Below are 15,982 nucleotides of genomic sequence, written 5' to 3'. Positions count from 1 at the left end.
GTAGTCGTACATCGCAGGGTCAGGATTGGAGAAGGCAGCATCGTCGTTATGGAAGCAGGAGTTCGGCAACAGGTAGTCAGGATTTCCCCGCTTCAGCTTAGGAGCGTGAGCGCGGGGGTGGCTTCTGCGCGAGGAGCGGCCTCGGCCCATGACACCGATCTCAGCAGGAGGAGACAGCAGGCTGGCCGAAGTTCACCGCAGGGCAGCGTCGGGAAGAACCAACGCTTCAGCGCAGAAGTCCAAGGCAGGTCACTGCAAGAGGATCGCAGCAAGCCGCAGGAAAGGAAGGGTAGCCACTGCTAGGAGGGAATGCAGCAGGTACCGGTGCTGGCAACACGCTTCAGCACAGACGTCCCGGGTAGGCCACTGCAGGAGAATAGCAGCAGGCCAGTGCTGGCATCAACGCTTCAGCACAGACGTCCAGGGCAGGCCACTGCAAGGAGATAGCAGCAGGCCGCAGGAAAGGAAGGGTAGCCACTGCTAGGAGGGAATGCAGTAGTACCAGTGCTGGCATCAACGCTTCAGCACAGACGTCCAGGATAGGCCACTACAGGAGAATAGCGGCAGGCCACAGGACAGGAAGGGTAGCTACTGCTAGGAGGGAATGCAGCAGTTACCAGTGCTGGCATCAACGCTTCAGCACAGACGTCCAGGGTAGGCCACTGCAAGGAGATAGCAGCAGGCCAGTGCTGGCAACAACGCTTCAGCACAGACGTCCAGGACCAGGCCTCTGGATACTCAGGAACTTGGAAGGTAAGAACGCTAGGAGAGAGGCCTGGGGTGGTTTGTGGCAGAGACAGTAACATAGAGGTAGGAATAGTTATGCTCGGCGCTGGTTCAGAGCCAACGCCTAGAATATAAAGGGCGGAGATCCAATCACAGGAGGAGGGTGTGTGAGAATTCCTCCAATGAAGTAGCACAGGGCAGAAGTTGCAATGAGAGGCAGCACCTGTGCCATAGATTGCCAGAGGAAGCTTGCAACTGCACAGGTCTGCACGGCAATAGTCAAAGCCAGTAGTGGATTCCTTACAGTAATACCGGTATACACATACACGCCCAGAGAGGTAATACCGGTATACACACACACGCCCAGGGAGGTAATACCAGTATACGCATACACGCCCAGAGCGGTAATACCGGTATACGCATACACGCCCAGGGAGGTAATACCGGTATACACATACACGCCCAGAGCGTTAATACCGGTATACACATACACGCCCAGAGAGGTAATACCGGTATACACATACACGCCCAGAGAGGTAATACCGGTATACACATACATGCCCAGAGAGGTAATATCGGTATACCCATACACACCCAGAGAGGTAATACCGGTATACACATACACGCCCAGAGAGGTAATACCGGTAAACACATACACGCCCGGGGAGGTAATACCGGTATACACATACAGACCCAGAGAGGTAATACCGGTATATACATACACGTCCAGAGAGGATATACTGATATACACATACACGCCCAGAGAGGTAATACCGGTATACACATACACGCCCAGAGAGGTAATACCGGTAAACACATACACGCCCGGGGAGGTAATACCGGTATACACATACAGACCCAGAGAGGTAATACCGGTATACACATACACGTCCAGAGAGGATATACTGATATACACATACAGACCCAGAGAGGTAATACCGGTATACACATACAAGCCCAGAGAGGTAATACCGGTATACACGTACACGCCCAGAGAGGTAATACCGGTATACACATACATGCCAAGACAGGTAATACTGGTATACACATACATGCCAAGACAGGTAATACTGGTATACACATACACGCCCAGGGAGGTAATACCGGTATACACATACACGTCCAGAGACGTAATGCCAGTATACACGTACATGCCAAGACAGGTAATACTGGTATACACATACACGCCCAGAGAGGTAATACCGATATACACATACACGCCTAGGGAGGTAATACCAGTATACACATACACGCCCTGAGAGGTAATACCGGTATACACATACATGCCCGGGGAGGAAATACCGGTATACACATACACACCCAGAGAGGTAATACCGGTATACACATACACACCCAGAGAGGTAATACCGGTATACACATACACGCCCAGAGAGGTAATACCGGTATACACATACACGCCCAGAGAGGTAATACCGGTATACACATACACGCCCAGAGAGGTAATACCGACATACACATACACGCCCAGAAAGGTAATACCTCTATACACATACACGCCCGGGGAGGTAATACCGGTATACACATACACGCCCAGAGAGGTAATACCGGTATACACATACACGCCCAGAGAGGTAATACCGGTATACACATACATGCCTAGAGAGGTAATACCGGTATACACATACACGCACAGAGAGGTAATACCGGTATACACATGCTTGCCCAGACAGGTAATACCGGTATACACAGACACGCCCAGAGAGGTAATACCGGTATACACAGACACGCCCAGAGAGGTAATACCGGTATACACAGACACGCCCAGAGAGGTAATACCGGTATACACATACACACCCAGAGAAGTAATACCGGTATACACAGACATGCTCAGAGAAGTAATACCGGTATACACGTACACGCCCAGAGAGGTAATACCGGTATACACAGACATGCCCAGAGAGGTAATACCGATATACACATACACGCCCAGAGAGGTAATACCGGTATACACATACACGCCCAGAGAGGTAATACCGGTATACACAGACATGCCCAGAGAGGTAATACCGGTATACACATGCTTGCCCAGACAGGTAATACCGGTATACACAGACATGCCCAGAGAGGTAATACCGGTATACACATACATGCCCAGAGAGGTAATACCGATATACACATACACGCCCAGAGAGGTAATACCGGTATACACATACACGCCCAGAGAGGTAATACCGGTATACACATACACGCCCAGAGAGGTAATACCGGTATACACATACACGCCCAGACAGGTAATACCGGTATACACATACACGCCCAGAGAGGTAATACCGGTATACACATACACACCCAGAGAGGTAATACCGGTATACACATACACTCCCAGAGAGGTAATACCGGTATACACATACACACCCAGAGAGGTAATACCGGTATACACATACACGCCCAGGGAGGTAATACCGGTATACACATACACGCCCAGAGAGGTAATACCGGTATACACATACACGCCCAGGGAGGTAATACCGGTATACACATACATGCCCAGAGAGGTAATACCGATATACACATACACGCCCAGAGAGGTAATACCGGTATACACATACACGCCCAGAGAGGTAATACCGGTATACACATACACGCCCAGACAGGTAATACCGGTATACACATACACGCCCAGAGAGGTAATACCGGTATACACATACACACCCAGAGAGGTAATACCGGTATACACATACACTCCCAGAGAGGTAATACCGGTATACACATACACACCCAGAGAGGTAATACCGGTATACACATACACGCCCAGGGAGGTAATACCGGTATACACATACACGCCCAGAGAGGTAATACCGGTATACACATACACACCCAGAGAGGTAATACCGGAATACACATACACGCCCAGAGAGGTAATACCGGTATACACATACACTCCCAGAGAGGTAATACCGGTATACACATACACGCCCAGAGAGGTAATACCGGTATACACATACACACCCAGAGAGGTAATACCGGTATACACATACACGCCCAGAGAGGTAATACCGGTATACACATACACGCCCAGAGAGGTAATACCGGTATACACATACACGCCGAGAGAGGTAATACCGGTATACACATACACGCCCAGAGAGATAATACCGGTATACACATACCCGCCCAGAGAGGTAATACCGGTATACACATACCCGCCCAGAGAGGTAATACCGGTATACACATACACGCCCAGAGAGGTAATACCGGTATACACATACATGCCCAGAGAGGTAATACCGATATACACATACACGCCCAGAGAGGTAATACCGGTATACACATACACGCCCAGAGAGATAATACCGGTATATAAATATTGGGTACCTGGCATAATAACATCACTATAGTAACATAGTGACTTCATGTCCAGGTTTATTTTAAAGCCGGACACCTCAGTATGCCGCTCAAACACACAGTGCTGATGTCTCTTTAGAACAATAGGAGTATTTCACATTAGTAAGGTGTGGCATTTTAATAATAGTAATCTCAACTTGCTCAGTTCCGCAGAAAGATTTTCAGGGGCCTAGGTCTAGAGTTACGGTCTTATTTGTTTCTTTGAGGAGGTAAGTAGGAATTTAGACCAGGGTAATGCAGTTGATGTGGTCTACTTAGATTTTGCAAAGGCTTTTGATACGGTTTCACACAAGAGGTTGGTGTACAAAATAAAGAAAATTGAACTCAGTAATAATATATGCACCTGGATTGAAAACTGGTTAAAAGACAGACAACAGAGGGTTGTCATAAATGGAACTTTTTCGGGTTGGGCTAAAGTCGTGAGTGGAGTACCTCAGGGATCGGTACTGGGACCCCTGCTTTTTAACTTGTTTATTAATGACCTTGAGGTTGGAATCGAGAGCAAAGTCTCCATCTTTGCTGATGACACTAAATTGTGTAAGGTAATAGAATCAGAGCAGGATGTAATTTCTCTTCAGAAGGACTTGGAGAGACTGGAAACGTGGGCAGGTAAATGGCAAATGAGGTTTAGTACAGATAAATGTAAGGTAATGCATTTGGGATGCACGAATAAAAAGGTGACTTACAAATTAAATGGAGATATATTGGGGGAATCCTTGATGGAGAAGGATTTAGGAGTGCTTGTAGACTGCAGGCTTAGCAATAGTGCCCAATGTCATGCAGTAGCTGCAAAGGCAAACAAGATCTTATCTTGCATCAAACGGGCAATGGATGGAAGGGAAGTAAACATAATTATGCCCCTTTACAAAGCACTAGTAAGACCACACCTTGAATATGGAGTACAATTTTGGGCACCAATCCTAAGAAAAGACATAATTGAACTAGAGAGAGTGCAGAGAAGAGCCAACAAATTAATAAAGGGGATGGGCAATCTAACTTATAAGGAGAGGCTAGCTAAATTAGATTTATTTACATTAGAAAAGAGGCGTCTAAGAGGGGATATGATAACTACAGTATATACAAATATATTCGGGGACAATGAGCTTTCAAAAGAACTGTTCATCCCACGGGCAGTATTAAGGACTCGGGGCCACACCGTAAGGTTGGAGGAAAGGAAATTTCACCAGCAACAAAGGAAATGGTTCTTTACAGTAAGGGCAGTTAAAATGTGGAATTCATTACCCATGGAGACTGTGATGGTAGATACAATAGATTTGTTCAAAAAAAGGTTGGACATCTTTTTAGATGGGAAAGGTATAAAGGGATATACCAAATAAGTATACATGGGAAGGATGTTGATCCAGGGATTAATCCGATTACCAATTCTTGGAGTCAGGAAGGAATTAATTTTTCCTCTTAATGGGTTTTTTTGTTTGCCTTCCTCTGAATCAATAAGTAAGTATAGATATAGGATAAAGTATCTGTTGTCTAAATTTAGCATAGGTTGAACTTGATGGACGTACGTCTTTTTTCAACCTCATCTACTATGTAACAATGTAACTATGTAACCCCCTCCCAGCCCCACAATTTCACACTTCACGAGTTCCCTATATTTCCCCCTCTTCCCATGTATTTCTCTCCTCTGTTTCACTCCCTCTTCCTCTCTCATCCCATCTCACCCCAGCATGTATTTCTCTCCCCTGTGTCTCACTCTTCTTACTCCCTCTTTTCCTCTCTCACTCAGTCACCCCCACAAAATACATACATCCCCGCTCTCCCCAATACATATCAAAAAGCCCTCCACTCCCCCAATACATATCAAAAGCCCTCCACTCCCCCAATACATATCAAAAAGCCCTCCACACCCCCAATACATATCAAAAAGCCCCCCACTCCCCCAATACATATCAAAAAGCCCCCCACTCCCCCAATACATATTAAAAAGCCCCCCACTCCTCAATACATTTTAAAAATCCCTCACTCCCCCAATACATTTTTTAAATCCCCCCACTCCCCCAATACATATAAAAAAAGACCCCCACTTCCAATACATATATGAAAGACCCCCCCCAATACATATTAAATAGATCACCACCCACCAATACATATAAACAAGTCCCCAATACATATTTTAAAAAAAACAGACTTACCTTGTGGACGGTCTGTGGGGGGCCCGTCCGCCTGGCAAGTTGCAAGTTGGGCCCAACCTGGGGCCAGGCACGGCTGCCGGTCCCGGCTCTCACTCACTGCAGACCTCTATATCCCTCGGTCCAACGCCGAGCTGGTCCATGCCGTTGCGCGCTGGATGCTAGGCCAAGCCTACTTCCGGCACGCTGACATCACAGAGTCCCATTGGCGTGGGACAGTGATAGAGGCCTGCATCTGAGAAAGGGACGGTTCCCGGCGGGGACAGGACCGGCAGCTGCGCCTGGCCACAGGTCGGGTCCAAGTTGCGCCGCCGGGTCCTCTGCTGCGCCCGGGACACGTCTACCTTTTGTCCCCCCCCTCTTGGCGGCCCTGTATTTGCTTAAAAGGGAGTTAGCGTTTGTTAATGCCTTCCCACAGCTTGGCATATAGGGGGGATTGTGAGCAATTTCTTCATCACTTGAGGGAGCTGATCTAGTATCATATATATATATTAATCTGTGTATAACTAGAAAACCCGGACATTTACTTTCATCATATTACAAAATCCTGTGTTTTAAAACAAGATGTGGGACTTTTTTCCATTGCTAAATGTTGCCTCTCCCTTACTAACACACAACAGGAGATAATTATTGTGTGGTTAAGCTCTGTCTGTCTGTCCATCTATCCTATCCATATCTATCTATCTTATCCATATCTATCTATCATCTACTGTATCTATCTAACGGTGTATCTATCTTTCTATATATCTGTCTACCTATCTATTTTTATCCATCCATCTCTATTATTCGTGTCTATCATCTACCTTCCTCGGTGTGTATATACACACACACACACACACACACACACACATATATATGCACCTGTTGAGGGGTCTTCCATGATACATTGCTGTTTTCTCTGTAAAATAAAAGCAGAAATAATGTGAATGTCGGTGATACTCTAGTAACATGTCACTGATTGTAACAGACGATATTCCAGTTTATATACATTTTGACATGTTGAATATGTGGAAGATGTTTAGGGAGACCTGTGTATAGAAAAAGGTGAGCCTGCCGTGGAGAAGTTTCTAAATGTAGATAAGATATATATATATATATAATCAAAAAATAACTGATCTCTTCTTCTGGCGATGTTACAATGAATGAAGCAAGCAAAAGCTATACTATAAACAGTGTCTATTGGAATGTTATCTGTGCTGGTCCTTCCCCCGGTGTGGATGTGTTTTATGGCTGGAGGTGTCAAAAGGTTCCTGAAAGCAAGTGATGAAAGAGTGTATATGTGTATCAGTGTGAATTAACATGAATGGAGAGCCCACAGTATATACAGTGCTTTACAAAAAGTGTGTGTGGAGTGGGAGTGGATATAAATGGTGTGGGTGGGTGTGGAAATGTGAGAGTTAGTAGCACAACTAAAAGTGTGTGTGGATACTATGTGGTCCCTATTGGTGTATAGGGATGGAAAAACAAGGAGTATAAGTATGTGTGAGAGACAGCTGTGTGTGCATACATATAGCACAGTATGTACAGACATGTCCTATAGCGCTCATGGGAAGAGAGTTCACTTGTGTCAGTAATGAAAGCTCGCACAAATAAAAGCATTTCGTTAGCCACAGAACGGTATCATCTATTTATTTTTTGATTATTGAAGCTCGGCTAACACGGTACTGATACCTCTACATGTGTATATATATATATATATATATATATATATATATATATATATATATATATATATATATATATATACATATACATATACAGTGGTCGACAAATCACCAAAAAATCTACTCGCCACCTAGTACCAAACGTGTGCTGCTTGGGCCAATAGGACCTCGCCACGATGTTAAATCCACTCGCCCGGGGCGAGCAAATGTATAGGTTTGTCAAACACTGTATATATATATATATATATATATATATATATATATATATATATATATATATATATATATATATATTAACTGATATACCCGGTGTTGCCCGGGATGTAAATACGTAATAGGTAGTATTATTTATAAATCGTGGAACAATAGGTGAGTATTTGTTGGAAAGGTTGGATAATAATGTTGAGAAGAAAGATGGAAGAAAATGTAATACGATGTTGTATAAAAATGGTTTATTGTAAACACACCAAAGTACAATGTATATTTTGGTGACATGTGATGTAAAAATGTGAGGCGTGTGTCCTGCTAGGGTGTGAGGCGGCGGCTGGGTGTTCAGTACGGGTGGCGCGTGGGTAGTGAGTGCTGGCTGTCGGTGGGGGTCCCGCTAGGGTGTGAGGCGGCGGGTGTGTGGCGAGTGCGGGCGACAGCTGGTCAGTGATGTTGGTGCGTAGGGGCGGGAGGCGGCAGGTGTGTGTAGATTGTGGCGGGTGTCTGTTGAGTGCGTGCGGCGGCTGTGTGGCGCAGGGGTGTGAGCGGTGGGCGGGTGAAAGGCAGAAGGGCAGGCGGGTGGCCGAAAGGCAGAGGCGGGAGGGCGGCCGAAAGGCGGGGCAGGGGGGGAGGGGAGATGAAGGAGGGCTGAGGGGAGGTGAAGGGGGGTGGTGGTGAAGGGGGGGGAGGGAAGGTGAAGGGGGGAGGGAAGGTGAAGGGGGGGAGGGAAGGTGAAGGGGGGGAAGGAAGGTGAAGGGGGGAGGGAAGGTGAAGGGGGGGAGGGAAGGTGAAGGGGGGGAGGGAAGGTGAAGGGGGGGAGGGGAGGAGGGAAGGTGAAGGGGGGGAGGGGAGGAGGGAAGGTGAAGGGGGGGAGGGGAGGAGTGAAGGTGAAGGGGGGAGGGGAGGAGTGTAGGTGAAGGGGGGAGGGAATGGGAGGGAAGGTGAAGGGGGGAGGGAAGGTGAAGGGGGGGAGGGGAGGGAAGGTGAAGTGGGAGGGGAGGGGAGGGTAGGTGAAGGCGGGGAGGGGAGGGAAGGTTAAGGGGAGGTGAAGGGGGGGAGTGGAGGGAAGGGGGAGGGAAGGTGAAGGGGAGGAGGGGAGGAGGGAAGGTGAAGGGGGGGAGGGGAGGAGGGAAGGTGAAGGGGGGGAGGGGAGGAGGGAAGGTGAAGGGGGGGAGGGGAGGAGGGAAGGTGAAGGGGGGAGGGGAGGAGGAAAGGTGAAGGGGGAGGGGAGGGAAGGTGAAGGGGGGGAGGGAAGGTGAAGTGGGGGAGGGGAGGGAAGGTGAAGTGGGAGGGGAGGGAAGCTGAAGGGGGGAGGGAAGGTGAAGGGGAGGTGAAGGGGAGGGGAGGTGAAGGGGGGGAGGGGAGGGAAGGGGGAGGGAAGGTGAAGGGGGGAGGGGAGGGAAGGGGGAGGGAAGGTGAAGGGGGGAGGGGAGGGAAGGGGGAGGGAAGGTGAAGGGGGGAGGGGAGGGAAGGTGAAGGGGGGAGGGAAGGTGAAGGGGGGGAGGGAAGGTGAAGGGGGGGAGGGAAGGTGTCGGGGGGAGGGGAGGTAAGGTGAAGGGGGGAGGGAAGATGAAGGGGGGAGGAGAGGGAAGGTGAAGGGGGGAGGGGAGGGAAGGTGAAGGAGGGGAGGTAAAGGGGAGGGAAGGTGTCGGGGGAGGGGAGGGAAGTTGAAGGGGGGAGGGGAGGGAAGATGAAGGGGGGGAGGGGAGGGAAGGTGAAGGGGAGGGGAGGTGAAGGGGAGGTGAAGGGGAGGGGAGGTGAAGGGGAGGTGAAGGGGAGGTGAAGGGGAGGGAAGGTGAAGGGGAGGGAAGGTGAAGGGAGGGGACGGGAGGGAAGGGGGAGGGGAGGAGGGATGTGGGGGGAGGGGAGGTGAAGGTGAAGGGGAGGGGGGAGGGAGGGGAAGTGAAGGGGAGGGAAGGTGAAGGAGAGGGAAGGTGAAGGGGAGGGAAGGTGAAGGGGGGAGGGAAGGTGAAGGGGGGAGGGGAGGGAAGGGGGGAGGGAAGTGGGGGAGGGGAGGGATGTGGGGGCAGGGAAGGTGAAGAGGAGGGGGGGAAGGTGAAGGGGAGGGGGGGATGGGGGGAAGGTGAAGGGGAGGGGAGGGAAGGTGAAGGGGGGAGAGGGGATGGAATGTGAAGGGGAGGGAAGGTGAAGGGAGGGGAGGGAAGGTGAAGGAGGGGAGGGAAGGTGAAGGGGGGGAGGGAAGGTGAAGGGGAGGTGAAGGGGAGGGGGGAGGGAAGGGGTGAGGGGATGAAGGGGGGTGAGGGGAGGTGAAGGGGTGGTGAGGGGGGGTGAGGGGAGGTCAAGGGAGGGAATGTGAAGGAGGGGAGGGAAGGTGAAGGAGGGGAGGGAAGGTGAAGGAAGGGAGGGAAGGTGAAAGGGGGGAGGGAAGGTGAAGGGGGGGAGGGAAGGGGGGAGGGGTGAAGGGGGGTAAGGGGGGTGAGGGGAGGTGAAGGGGAGGTCAAGGGGGGGTGAGGGGAGGTCAAGGGGGGGTGAGGGGAGGTCAAGGGGGGGTGAGGGGAGGTCAGGGGGGGTGAGGGGAGGTCAGGAGGGGTGAGGGGAGGGGGGGGAGGGGTTAGGGGGGTGAAGGGGGGGTGAGGAGAGGTGAAGGGGGGGGTGAGGAGAGGTGAAAGTGGGGGGTAAGGGGAAGTGAAGGGGGGCGGTGAGGGGAGGTCAAGGGGGGTGAGGGGAGGTCAGGGGGGGTGAGGGGAGGTCAGGAGGGGTGAGGGGAGGGGGGGAGGGGTTAGGGGGGGTGAAGGGGGGGTGAGGAGAGGTGAAGGGGGGTGAGGGGAGGTGAAGGGGGGGTGAGGAGAGGTGAAAGTGGGGGGTAAGGGGAAGTGAAGGGGGGGGGTGAGGGGAGGTCAAGGGGGGTGAGGGGAAGTCAGGGGGGGTGAGGGGAGGTCAAGGGGGGGTGAGGGGAGGTCAAGTGTGAGGGGAGGTCAAGGGGGGTGAGGGGAGGTCAAGGGGGGGAGGAGAAGGGGGGGTATGTGACAATTAATGTATCAGGTGGCCACTTGCTCCCCCTTCCCCCACTGTTTGCCGGTCGTCCCCCCTGCCCCCACCCCCCCCGAAATCTTCCGTCTGTTGGGGACGTCTGCAGACGGGGGCATGTGTATGCGTCGGCCGCTCCCTCACTCGTCCGCCCGCTCCCACGCGGATCTGAGGCGGGAGGCAGCATATCTGAAATTGTTGTGGCCGCTCCCCCGGCTGGCTGTCCGCTCCCCCGCTTTGTCCCGGGCGCTCGCTCCCCTGCTGACTCTAGCGGCCGGGATGTGAGCTTGGAGGCAATGCCGGAAGGGAGGGTGGGCAGAGGCGCAGGGGTTGGAGGCAGCGGGAGGCACGGGTTTTGCGCTGGGAGGGGAGGTGCAGGGGTTGGAGGTCCCGGCGGCAGAGGTGTGCGCTGGGAGGGGAGGCGCAGGGGTTTGAGGCAGCGGGAGGCACAGGGGTTTGAGGCGGCAGGGGTGTGCGCTGGGACGGGAGGCTGTAGGCGCAGGGGTGTGCGCTGGGACGGGAGGCTGTAGGCGCAGGGGTGTGAGCTGGGAGGGGAGGCTGTAGGCGCAGGGGTGTGAGGCGGCGGTTTAGTTACTTACCTGGGCGGGAGGTGGCGCCGGCGTGCGTGCGTGTGTGTGTGTGTGTCACTGTTAGACCACACGGCCAATGAGAGGTGTGCAGGGGCGGGCGGGCCAAGGGAGCCATCTCATTGGCCTGAGGCGGAGTGACGGGCCAAAGGTCCAATGTGATTGCCCCTAGACACAGGGACATACAATGTTTTCAAAAATATATATTTATATATATATATATATATATATATATATATATATATATATATATATACATACATACATACATACATACATACATACATATATATATACACACACACACACACAATTATCCATTGTAACTTGGAGCCTATAAGCTTATGCCTGCCGCATTACACAACTTTTCAGCACAGCCTGGGTTAAAGAAGTGTAGAACCAGTAACCCTACTCACAGACAGAGGTTTCAAACTTTTGGGTCTCATCAGTGTGAGGCTGGTTATACTGGCTTGCAATGTGAAGCTGGGATTGGTTTCAACCACACATGAAATAAGTTATGGTGGATAAAAAAGGGACAAAAGGATTAAGGATTTATACAATATTTATTTATGAAAACAAAAAGGGAGGCAATCTTTCTAAAATAAATCCTTTCTATCTCTGCAACAGCAACAAAACGTGTGCATGAAACAAAAGTATCAGTCCTTGTGAATATGTATGCATGTCTTTATTTATATAGCGCCATTAATGTACATACTGTAGCGCTTCACAGCAGTAATACACGTGACAATCATATAAATAACAAGTAATACAAATAACACATAATGGGAAGAAGTGCTTCAGAGATAAAGTAACATTTAGGAAAAGGAGTCTGTCACGGGAGACCAGCGCTTTTAACACCAAAATACCCGGATCCTTTGATTGAGCAAAACAAGAGATAAAATAAATTGTGATTTATTTACAGAATGAACATACACAGCTTGATTTACAATTACAATGAAAAAATACACTTACTAACTACGATGTTAAGTCTGGTTACAGGATGGATCTTTCACTGCATGATAAATCTTAGGTGAATCTCCCTCCTGATGGGCTGCACAGGGTCTTATAGGGTTAACATTCCTATCTTTAAACTCTGCAGCCAACCTCTGCATGGGAACCAAATATGCCCACCTATCCCCAGGTTGCCAGTACTCTCCAAAGCCTGGCAGAGGGCTTCCTAGTAGACTACGAGAATGTGCGAACCTCGCACCTTTGCCGCTTAGCACACCACACCAAGCCCCCTTTACCTGGTGACATTTTGTCTGCTTTTGGCGGGCCATCTGGACATTTGCTAAGATGGAGATGTTTGCATTTACCCCTCCCCACTTAACACCTTCCTTGGCTATCTCTTTTCTACTACTGGCTTTTTCCAGACATCCTGGCATGGAACAAGGGGGGTGCTTTAGAAGTCTTAGTTACCTATGCATGACTCACGCACAGGAATGTCCTGCCATACACTTCTAAAGGATGGTACTTTAAGTGTTTCCTCTGTTCCGGCTGCCTGAATGAAAACCCCCTCACGCCTATAATATGGACACAATTAAAATAGGGGGACTTTCATTCATCAGTTTTTTATATAACTTTATAAAAATTGCCACATAACCTTTTTAATGATTTTACCCCAGCAGCACTCACAGAAAACTCACCGCTCGGGGACCTTCCTAGCTGAAGTTAGCTAAACGCTCTGCTCCATGCTGTGAGCTGCCGCTTTTTAAAACCATTTTTCCTTTGCGCGGTTTACAGGGAAACCTGGGCACAATAGCACATACATTTAAACCAGGATATTATCATCACCACCTCATACCTGGTGGGAGACACAATGAACCCCAACCTGGGTCCTGGGGTTTGTGGGCATATACCAGGGTACTGTGAATGTGATTCATTCCCCTGCCCGGTCTTACTATTCTGGTCTGTGCTGAAGCAGGGAGATTTGGCAGTGATCTGCAAACTGCTTTCTAGGGAGGATTTTATCTGGTGGTCTGTGTTCCTCATGTCCTCAGGAATCTGGGGGGAGTCCTGAGTACATGTTTCGGGGTAACCCACAACACTGGCCCCCTTCTACCCAAACACACCCTGAAAACATTTTACCGTAAAATCACCCCTGAAACTCACACCCTGCGCATCTCCGCTGGTTGGCACCCCTGAAACTCACGCCCTGCGCATCTCCGCTGGTTGGCACCCCTGAAACTCACACCCTGCGCATCTCCGCTGGTTGGCACCCCTGAAACTCACGCCCTGCGCATCTCCGCTGGTTGGCACCCCTGAAACTCACGCCCTGCGCATCTCCGCTGGTTGGCTCTTCTGGAACAGTAAAAATACACATACACCTTTATTACAACAGCAGTTACATGCCATGATTGGGTTGAAGAGCTGACACTCACAATTCCCCAATATGGCTCAGGGTCACCCAGCCGGGCCAAATACCTTTATTAATGGCCTGGGTACCCCCTCACCATCACAGAGTCCATGCTCCAAAGAGCTGACAATCTAATTGGTAGGTAGGAAGGTGTTCTGGTTAGTGCGTCTGCAAGGGGCCAAGGTTTATGTGTGAGGTGTAAAGTATCAGCCACGGAGCTACTCATATGCTTCATTAAGGAGGTGTGTTTTAAGGTGGGTCTTTAAGGTGGATAGCGAGGGGGCTAGTCGGATATTGAGGGGAAGGGTATTCCAGAGGTGTGGGGCAATTAGTGAGAAAGGTTTAAGGCGGGAGAGGGCTTTAGATACAAAGGGGGTAGAGAGAAGACATCCTTGAGCAGAGCACAAGAGTCTGGATGGTGCATAGCGAGAAATTAGGGCTGAGATGTAAGGAGGGGCAGAAGAATGTAAAGCTTTAAAAGTGAGGAGGAGAATTGAGTGTGCGTGATACAAGATTTGATCGGAAATAAAAGTGTAACATGCTCAAGGGTTTGTACTGTAAATACTAAAAAAGTCATACTCTCTGTTTGCCAATAAAAAAATTGTGGTACTCCTGGGTTTACAAATAAAAGAGGATCAGTAGCCTGGGCTTGCAAATAAAAGAGTATTGGTACTCTGGGCTTGCAAATAAAAGAGTATTGGTACTCTGGGCTTGCAAATAAAAGAGTATTGGTACTCTGGGCTTGCAAATAAAAGAGTATTGGTACTCTGGGCTTGCAAATAAAAGAGTATTGGTACTCTGGGCTTGCAAATAAAAGAGTATTGGTACTCTGGAATAGCAAATAAAAGAGTATTGGTACTCTGGGCTTGCAAATAAAAGAGTATTGGTACTCTGGGCTTGCAAATAAAAGAGTATTGGTACTCTGGGCTTACAAATAAAAGAGGATCGATACTGCTGGGTTTGCAAATAAAAGAGTATCGGTGCTCTGGGCTTGTGAATAAAAGAGTATTGGTACTCTGGGCTTGTGAATAAAAGAGTATTGGTACTCTGGGCTTGTGAATAAAAGAGGATCGGTACTCTGGGCTTGTGAATAAAAGAGTATCGGTACTCTGGGCTTGTGAATAAAAGAGTATCGGTACTCTGGGCTGGTGAATAAAAGAGTATTGGTACTCTGGGCTGGTGAATAAAAGAGTATCGGTACTCTGGGCTTGTGAATAAAAGAGTATCGGTGCTCTGGGCTTGTGAATAAAAGAGTATCGGTGCTCTGGGCTTGTGAATAAAAGAGTATCGGTACTCTGGGCTTGTGAATAAAAATCTAGTCTTACTCTGGGAATATGTTATTATTGAAGAAGTACACATTTGTCTTAATAAATTGGAGTCTCTTTATTTATCCCAATCTCCCAGCTGTACAGCTGGTTACAGAAACAACACCGGGTTTATCCATGAAGAAGAAATCGGAAGAAAGCACCGGGGCTGGATTAATTCCGGTGCTGTTTTTTGCTCCCGATTTGGCGCAGGGAGACTTTTTAGAAGTAAGAGCCCATAGCAGCTTGTGGGATATTACGGAACCCAAACTTTCCTTTTATTCTTGAAAATGAACTGATGTCGCCCCCGGATCTCCGGCACGCCTTGGTGTGATCAAACGATGCCCCCACGCCCTGGGGGGCCTGAGGTGGAAGTAGAGGTAGGGTCAATCTTGTTTGGACTGGGGTGGCCTTTCTGTTAGGATGGTAATCCCGATCTACCCCTACATGGTAAACAAATGGTGTACTTGGTAAATTATTAGGGCACTGACATGTTTAGGGGTTTGTCCCTACTAGGGGCAAAGTGTACTAATGGCAGTGACATGGTTAAGGGGTCAGTCCCTCCTAGGGGCAAAGTGTACTAATGGCAGTGACATGGTTAAGGGGTCAGTCCCTCCTAGGGGCAAAGTGTACTAAT

The 15,982-nt window shown here is 49.5% G+C and overlaps 1 protein-coding gene across 5 annotated transcripts in view; it reads left to right on the top strand.

Moving 5' to 3' along the window:
• The window catches only part of BRINP1 (BMP/retinoic acid inducible neural specific 1), a 118,368-nt gene that overhangs the window by 64,495 nt on the left and 37,891 nt on the right, over positions 1 to 15,982 (top strand). For 2 of the 5 annotated variants that reach the window (XM_075579445.1, XM_075579446.1), the window contains exon 2: positions 15,446 to 15,573. The exons of 2 other annotated variants lie outside the window; for them this stretch is intronic. The gene's annotated coding sequence lies outside the window, so the exon portion shown is untranslated. Of the gene's footprint in view, positions 1 to 15,445; positions 15,574 to 15,638; positions 15,726 to 15,982 lie in introns of those variants that run through there. One more of the 5 variants, XM_075579449.1, reaches the window with a different exon arrangement.

The sequence above is a fragment of the Ascaphus truei genome, chromosome 21 (assembly GCF_040206685.1).
Source record: "Ascaphus truei isolate aAscTru1 chromosome 21, aAscTru1.hap1, whole genome shotgun sequence".
Classification (NCBI taxonomy): domain Eukaryota; kingdom Metazoa; phylum Chordata; class Amphibia; order Anura; family Ascaphidae; genus Ascaphus; species Ascaphus truei.
This window is presented reverse-complemented; position numbering and strand designations above follow the sequence as displayed.